We start from the raw sequence: 8,006 nt of genomic DNA, 5'->3' as shown, positions 1-8,006 counted from the left end.
TTAAACAAATACTCCAGATTCCAATATCTGCAGTCTCCTGTGTCTTCTTCTAAAACCAGCAATGATGCAGGGAAGGTCATCGAATTGTTTGTGAAGCCTAACCAACAAGGTCACATCTGCGGTTTTAGAAAGATGATGGACTCATTTCTTTCTTCATCACCCTGACCTTTGAAGCTGTGAGACCTAAAATGAACTCATCATGTACAAAAGGAGATCCAAAAAACTGTTGGTTCAGTAGGTCAACAACGGGGGCTTTCTTGACTTAACAGAGATTCTGATCATCATCCCTTCCCTTACCTATTGAATATTGAAAGGCCAAGGTAGTGTGGCTGTGTGAGGATGTTTCCTTTAGTGGGGGATTCTAGGACAAAGGGCACAGCCTCAGAATAGAAGGACATATTTTTGGAGCAGAGATGAGGAAAATTTGTTTTTAGCCAGAGGGTGGTGAAGCTGTGGAATTCATTGCCACAGACGGCTGTGCAGGCCAAGTCATTGGGTATATTTAAAGTCAAGGTTGATAGGTTCTTGATTAGTAGGGGTGTTTGAGGTCACGGGGAGAAGGCGGAAGAATGGGGTTAAGAGGGATAATAAATCAGCCATGATGGGAATGGCAGAGCAGACTTCATGGGCTGAATAGCTTAATTCTGTTCACATGTCTTATGGTCTTATGGTCTGTCTGAGACCAGCTTCATATACTGAACAAGCAAGGCAACACACCATGGTGCACGAGTACAAGATGCATAAGTGAGAGACAGAGCTAAAAGTTATTTTTTGAATGGCTTGATAAATAGGACATATCTGCCATTCAGGCAATTGGCAGATGCACTTAACTTTGCCTGCAGTCAAATTTAGCAATCCTACCCCAACAGCTTAAAAAGTGGTGAAGTGGAGGAGATACTGTATGTGGGGGGTGGAAAGGTGGGAAATGGAGAGGCAGGGTTTTGGAAGGGAGTGGAAAGAGTAGAAGCATTGGAAGCTGGGGGGTGGAAAATAGAGAGGTGGAAATGAGAGTGATGGAGAGCAAGGGATGGAGATGAAAGGAAGGAAGCATAGTGGAGCAATTGAGTGGCGAGGGAAGGTGTGGGTTTTGAAGGGGTCGAGAGTGAAGTGGAGTGTTGAAAAAGGATAGGATGGAGTGGGGAGGAATGGGGGGATGGAGAGTAGAAGGAAGGATAGTTGAGAGTAGAGTGGAAAGGGATGAGACTTGAGAACCACCACGAGAGGTTAGTTTTAACTTAAAAAGACCCTACCTGAAAACAATTCCCTGCTTTGAGAACTGCAAAAGTGGGTCCTCTTTAATCTACACATAAGCTCACATAACGTGAAGATGAGCATTTTATGAGTTAGCCTTGCTGTCCGTGGACCACAGTGTGCATAAGAATCATGGAGCTGGTAATCAGTACAAGACATCACCATATACCTTGAAGTCCCCTTACAGTCAGGTAGGGAATAACCAGAAAGAAATAATACGTGGATACAGGATTTCGAAATCCTGTAGCACACCTCTTGGGGATTTCAACTGCATTATTTGTAGAAATGTTGCAACATGTGATACAAAGCAACCAATTATTGAAAGGACTAGATAAAGTGGATGTGGAGAGGATGCTCCTTCTAGGGGAGAGTCTAGGACCAGAGAGCATAGCCTCAGGATAGAAGGATATCCCTTTAGAACAGAAATGAATAGGAATTTCTTTTGCCAAAGGGTGGTGAAGCTACGGAATTCATTGCCACAGACATCTGTGGAGGCCAAGTCATTGGATATCTTTAGAAGGAAAATAGGTTCTTGGTTAGTCAGGGCGTCAAAGGTTATGGAAAGAAAGCCAGAAAAATGGAGTTGTGAAGGAAATTAAATCAGCCATGATCAAATGGCAAAGAAGACTCAACGGGCTAAACGGTTGAAGTCTGTTCCTATGTCTCATGATCTTAATTATTTCTTCTAGCATAAATTTATACGAGATATGCACAGAACTAAATGCTACTTCAGAGTATCATCCTGCAGTTCCTTTAAAGACCCTGCCTTTGAAATCACTTCTACATGTTCAGCTCAATTTTCTGCTTGGCTGTTTGTCAAAAGTGCACAGTACAGTGGTCTGACAACAGCTTCTTGTTTTTAGTACATACCATGGCAGCTGGGTGTTTTATATTCATCAACACAAGGCTGTACCATCTGCAAATGTTAATGCCAATGGACACGCTGTTCACACACAAATTTATTTTATAGCTCTGCATGAGACAAACTATTCAACATTGGCACTAATTAAATCAAACTACATCTGATCTTAATAACATCAAAGGCTGTGTAAAAAAGCAAAAATAAACATCAGTTCCAAACTTTGACTTTGGACAATGGAGTGATCAGTTCTGTTGCTGGAGTGGTGACTGTAGTCCCAGAAGAGGGGTGAAAGAGGACTTCTTCGGCTGACTTGTGTTCCAGCTACTTGCATCTCATGACACCTCTGAACCCTGATCATGCTGCTAATTGTTGAACTGATGTGCAGAGAGCAGCTATCTCAGGTTCAGACTTATTTGTCTCATGTACATTGAAGCACACAGTGAACTGTGTCTTCTGTGTAAACAGCCAACACGCCTAATGATTGCAGAGGGCAGTCTGCAAGTATCACTACACATTCTGGCACTACCATAGCTTGCCCACAATGCTCGGCAGGACAACATGGACCAAACAAAACAGAACACAAGAAGACACTAAGCAACAGCAAAAGAAGCCCCTTTCCTTCCTCCCTCTCATGTACCTACATTCCTCTAACCCCAGGCCTCTGGGCCTCCGGTCTCCAGGCAACAGTCACCAGCCTTCAGTTTCTGAACTTCTGATTGACTTTCCGTCTTCAGTCTTCAGTATTGGCCCCTGGAGTGGCAGATAATGAAATCTCACAGTTCGAGCAACCTGAGTTTAGTTTTTTTTTAAGATTAGCCTTATCTGTCGCATACACATCGAGACATTGAAACATACAGTGAAATGTGTCGTTTGCATTAGTGACTAACACTGTCTGAGGTTGTGCTGGGGGCAGCCCGCAAGTTCCGAAGCCAATGTAGCATGCCCTCAACTTACTAACACTAACCCATACTGTGCATCATTGGAATGTGGGAGGAAACCGACGCTATCATGAGGAAGTTGTACACACTCCTTACAGACAGCACCGGGAATCGAACCCTGATCTCACAGCGGCCACTGTAAAGCTTTATGCTACCAGGCTGCCCACAGTTCACAGGAGCTGTATGTGTGGAGTTTGTGCATTTTCCCTGTGACCTCCTGGGTTTGTCCCAGGTGCTCTGGTTTCCTCCCACATCCCAGAGACATGCAGGCTGATAGGTTAATTGGGTGTTGTAATTTGCCTCTGAAGAGTAGGGGTCTGGAAGGAAGAGTTGAATAAAAGGGAATGGGACTGTTCTGTGGGCTGCTGTGGACTGATGAGCTGAGATGGTCTTTTTCTATGTTGTATGGGAATCTGTTATTTGAATACAGCAGGCAGACAGTAACTCCCTGAGGAGCTAGTGTAAATGTCTCATCAGCTTTACAGAGAGGATGGGAGGGTCAGTGTAGAAAAAGAAGCTCCCAGTATATTTTTACATTTATTTATTTTAAATCTATTTTGACACTGTCTCCAAGTATCGGGAACTATTACAACTCTATCGATGTTTGCTTGGAGGTTCCCTAGGAGGAGAGAATTCCCAGCAGGAAGACAGATAGTGGTAAACCAAATGGATTTTATACAACGAATGGATTTTTGTGGGAAAAATCTGCTTGGTTTATCACAATCCGACAGGGCAGAAAATCAACTGTTCAGCCTATAGGTGACTCCAGAAGCACTCCATGTGGCAATTCTCAAATGCGATGTGATGTCTGAATAACAACTCAGCACCAATTTGCCAGTGGTAGTAGTAGTGAGAGCACTCAGGTTGAGTGTGATGTTCTCTTAAGGGGTTAAATACCGGTGAGTCCTCAAGTAGCTGAAGAAACTGATCTGGGACCCACATATTCCGGTCTTCCTGCCCTTTCACTGAGCAGGGTGAGCAGAGTAGATGTTAACTAAGGACTTCATAAATCTTGCTCCTTCTGCCACTTGCTGATTACCACAGGACTGAATACGGGATGTAAGGGTGGATTCCCTTATTGGAGAATGGTCTGTGCATGACTTTGTTTAATGTGGGGAAGCTGATTCACGTAGTCCTTGACAGATCGGGGTCAGGACCCCGTGGCTTCTGGTTTCTGGTCACTCTTTTTTATTGCTACTTTGTTTGATTTTGATCAGGTTGGCCTGCAAATAAGAACACCATGGCACTAGATTGAACTAAACTGAGCTGTACTGAATATGCCTGGACTCTTTCGATGACTTTGTAGGTTGGTGCTTTATATTCTGTGTTTTTCACTCTTTTTTTTTGCTGTTTGCACAAGTTCTTTCTTTTTTGTGGCTTGGGGGTTTGATGTTTTTCCTTGAACGGGTTCGATGGTTTTCTTTCTTTCATGGCTGTCTATGGAAAGACAAATCTCGGGGTTGTATACTGCATACATACTTTGATAATAAATAATCTTTGGCATGGAAGGCAAGAGGACTAGGGACTATTCTCTGCTGCAAAAGGAATCCCCTGCCCCAGAGAACTGGAGCAGAAGCAGTCAAATCCCAATGGACTGCTCAGGAAGAAGACCCCTTAAGGAGTCCAGCACACTCCTTATTGCACTTTGAAAGTGGAATTTAGGATGTCAGCAGATGAGCCGGACACCATGGGCTACCCTGTCTTTGGACTGTTATTTTAATCAGAGTATTGCTGGTCCAGTTGAGATTCTAGTCAGTAATGACCCTGAGATGGGTCCTGGCATCTGCAAATCTAACTGTATAAAAAATTCCTTCTGAGTGTGAATGAGGCCAGTCAACCCATCATGTCTATGCTAGCTCTCAGTGCAATTCCATTTGTCCCTCTCACTTACTTCTTTGTAATTTATTCTTTCTCATCTGTTCATCCCTTCTACCATCCCTGATTTTCCCACCATCCACCCACATCAGGGCTAATTTAACAAAGCCCAGCAGCAAGGTTTTGAGATGTGTGAAGAAACCAAAGCAGCTAGAAGTGGTAAACAAAAAAAAAAGACCAAAGTACCTAGTGGGGGGGGGGGGTCACTATCAAAATCAGGTCGCTGAAGAAGATGGTGCCAGTGAACAACACTACAAAGGCATCAACTCAGCATTGGTCATGAAGCAATTCCTTCCTCTTCTTTTACATCTTCCTTTTGTTTCAGATGTGGTTCTGCTACTGTTAAAGCCTGTTAGAGCATTCTGACAGTGTGATTTCAGGCCAATCGGACGACCTGGTGCATTGCTGTCTCTGAGAGTGTTCCATGAGGCTGTGGCAAAAGCATGCCAGGAAGCCAGGAGACAGGGCGCGGCCCATGATCAACTCCATCTTTCGCCGATTAAAGCGTCGAGGAAGATTGAAATCTTCGAGGCAAATGCGGAGGGTAGGGGAGTGTTCAGCGCTGTCTACTAGCCTCTTGCTTGCTCTCGCTGGAGAATGTGGCTGTGTGCGGCAGTTTCTCACTCTCCCATGCTCCCTGCTCCCGAGAGAAGGTCTTTGCATTTGAGGATCTCTCTCTCTCCCTCGACACTGTTGGCAGATGGTGATGGAGCAAGGTTTATTCGGTGCATATTGTAGATTTGGATTCTACTTCAAGTTTAGACCATAAGACATAGGAGCACAAATAGGCCATTTGGCCCATCGAGTCTGCTCCGCCATTTAATCATGGCTGATCCTTTTGTCTTCTCCTCCTCAACCCCAGTTCCCAGCCTTCTCTCCATAACCTTTGATGCCATGTCCAATCAAGAACCTGTCAATCTCTGCCTTAAATACACTCACGATGTGTATTATGATGTCTTCTAGTTCTGGTCGCTCTTTTTTGTAACTACTGTGAGGTGATTTTTGAATTAGGGTGGCGTGGAGAAAATGAACACTGATGTGAACTGTACTGAAATATGCCCCTTTGATTTTGTGTTTTATATTCTCTGTTTTCACTTGCTTTTTTTTGCTGTCATTTGCATGTTTTTTTATGTGGTGGGGAGGGGGGAGGTTCGATGTTTTTCTTTGAATGGGTTGGTTCCATGGTTCTTCTTTCCTTCATGACTGTCTGTGGGAAGACAAACCTGGTAATAAATGCACTTTTCATCTTTGAATCTATGCAGTAGCATCTTTAATATTGTGCTTCTACGGATAATCACCACACTGTCAGTGATAATTTTGTTTCAAGTTGTGACTAGAATTCCAGTAAAAACTGATGATAACAGTGAACTTTATTTTGCTGACGTTGAGGATTTACGGTCTTTGCTGAATGTTCCAAGTTAAACTGAAGCCAGTGTGTCTGATTTTACCCAACAGCCTCCTCAGTAATGGATGTATGAACTTCCATTATTTCTAAGAAGTCAAGTTTTGCCATTTATTGCACATTTACGATTCATGTAAACATCTTTAACTGAAGAAGTTTCATGGCAATGTTTACCTGGGCACGCTGAGCAGGATGAATTTTAACAGTGTTCTGTTGTCAAAGGGACTGGTAGGAAAAGATATGCTGTAAGTAAATAACTTTAATGGGGACTGTGAGATTTTAAAACATTTTGTATGTCTTGGGAACCTTTCACTTTGCAGGTGCTTTAAATTACAGGCCACCCAGATGTTCTTAACCAGGCCATTGGGTTTCTGTTGGAATTTCTACAATTATCTGGTAACCAGCAAATTCTTGGCGAGTGAAAGAAATCTTCCTGAAGCTAAAAATCTCTAGTATGCTTTAGAGAAGCATAGTAAATCCATCACTTTATATCTGCCTCTTAAGGGGGAAATGATGAATGATTCTGACTTTATGACACAAATTAGCCTTGTCGCTCTGTAGCTGTGGAAGCCAATTTAGATAGAGCTGTTTGTCCAGAGTGTATTAATCTTTATAAAGAGTGGGTTAGAGGAATGGGAAGCTTTTTGTAATTGTCCAGGGCTTTGGTATGATCACAATTGGAGTATCTTTGTCTACCTTGCCAAAGATGTACTTTGCATATAGATTGTGCAGTGAAGATTCACCAGTCTTGTTCCAGGGTTGTCAGGTTTACCATCAGAGAAGGGGGTAAATATTCTTGGTTTCTAGTCTTTAGGTTCTAGAAGAATGAGAGATTTCATCTGTGTTGAACACACCTTACAGGTCAGATGCTTTCCCTGAGTGACGGGTCTAAGACTGAGGCAGAGTTTGAGAATAAGGCGTAAGTTGTGAGATGAGGAGGAATTTCTTTACTCACGTTTGTGGTGAATCTGAGAAATTCTATATCCTGGGCTGCTTTGGAAACTCCATCAAAATAGTGATCGACAGATTTTTTTACACATTAAAGGCTGTTGGATCTGGAGATGATGTTATCCAGGAGGATCTTCAGAAGTCAATTTTATGGTTATAGCCATTTTATTTAATGCCCATCATGGTACAGGTTAGGTCGGTCAGCCTGCACCAGTAAGCAAGGCAGTGAAGTAGCAATGGACCTATAACTGTAAGAAGCTGTAAGTGACTGTACTTGGCTGTAACAAAGGAATGTATGCACACGGCTTGCTTTTATACTGCAAACTGGTTTGGCCTAGTTTTAGAAAAGTAAGCCTACTTGGCAGGTACTGAATGTGTCACTCTTCAGCAATGTTCCCTTTAATTAGTAATGTCCAATGTGCACAAAAATCTTGTGCTGTGCAATTTTTTGCCCAGTGACAACATGAACGCGCTGAGTAATTTTTAAAAATTAAAACAGTATTAATAAGTCAGTTCTAAAATCTGCAGACAAATTATTGCAAACTTCACCTTGTTGATATGATCTGAATCAGAAACTGGAAAAGGAAATATGATTGTGTACGATTGTGAAATACAGTTAACATGCCAAAGAGGCAGAGGATGGCAACCTTTGTTTGCAGCTTTGTGTGCCAGTAGAAAAAGATGAGTGCACATGCACACACGCACAACTCAGAGGGAACATTGCTCTTCA

Source organism: Mobula birostris, chromosome 1 (genome assembly GCF_030028105.1).
Source record: "Mobula birostris isolate sMobBir1 chromosome 1, sMobBir1.hap1, whole genome shotgun sequence".
In the NCBI taxonomy this organism is placed as follows: Eukaryota; Metazoa; Chordata; class Chondrichthyes; order Myliobatiformes; family Myliobatidae; genus Mobula; species Mobula birostris.
This window is presented reverse-complemented; position numbering follows the sequence as displayed.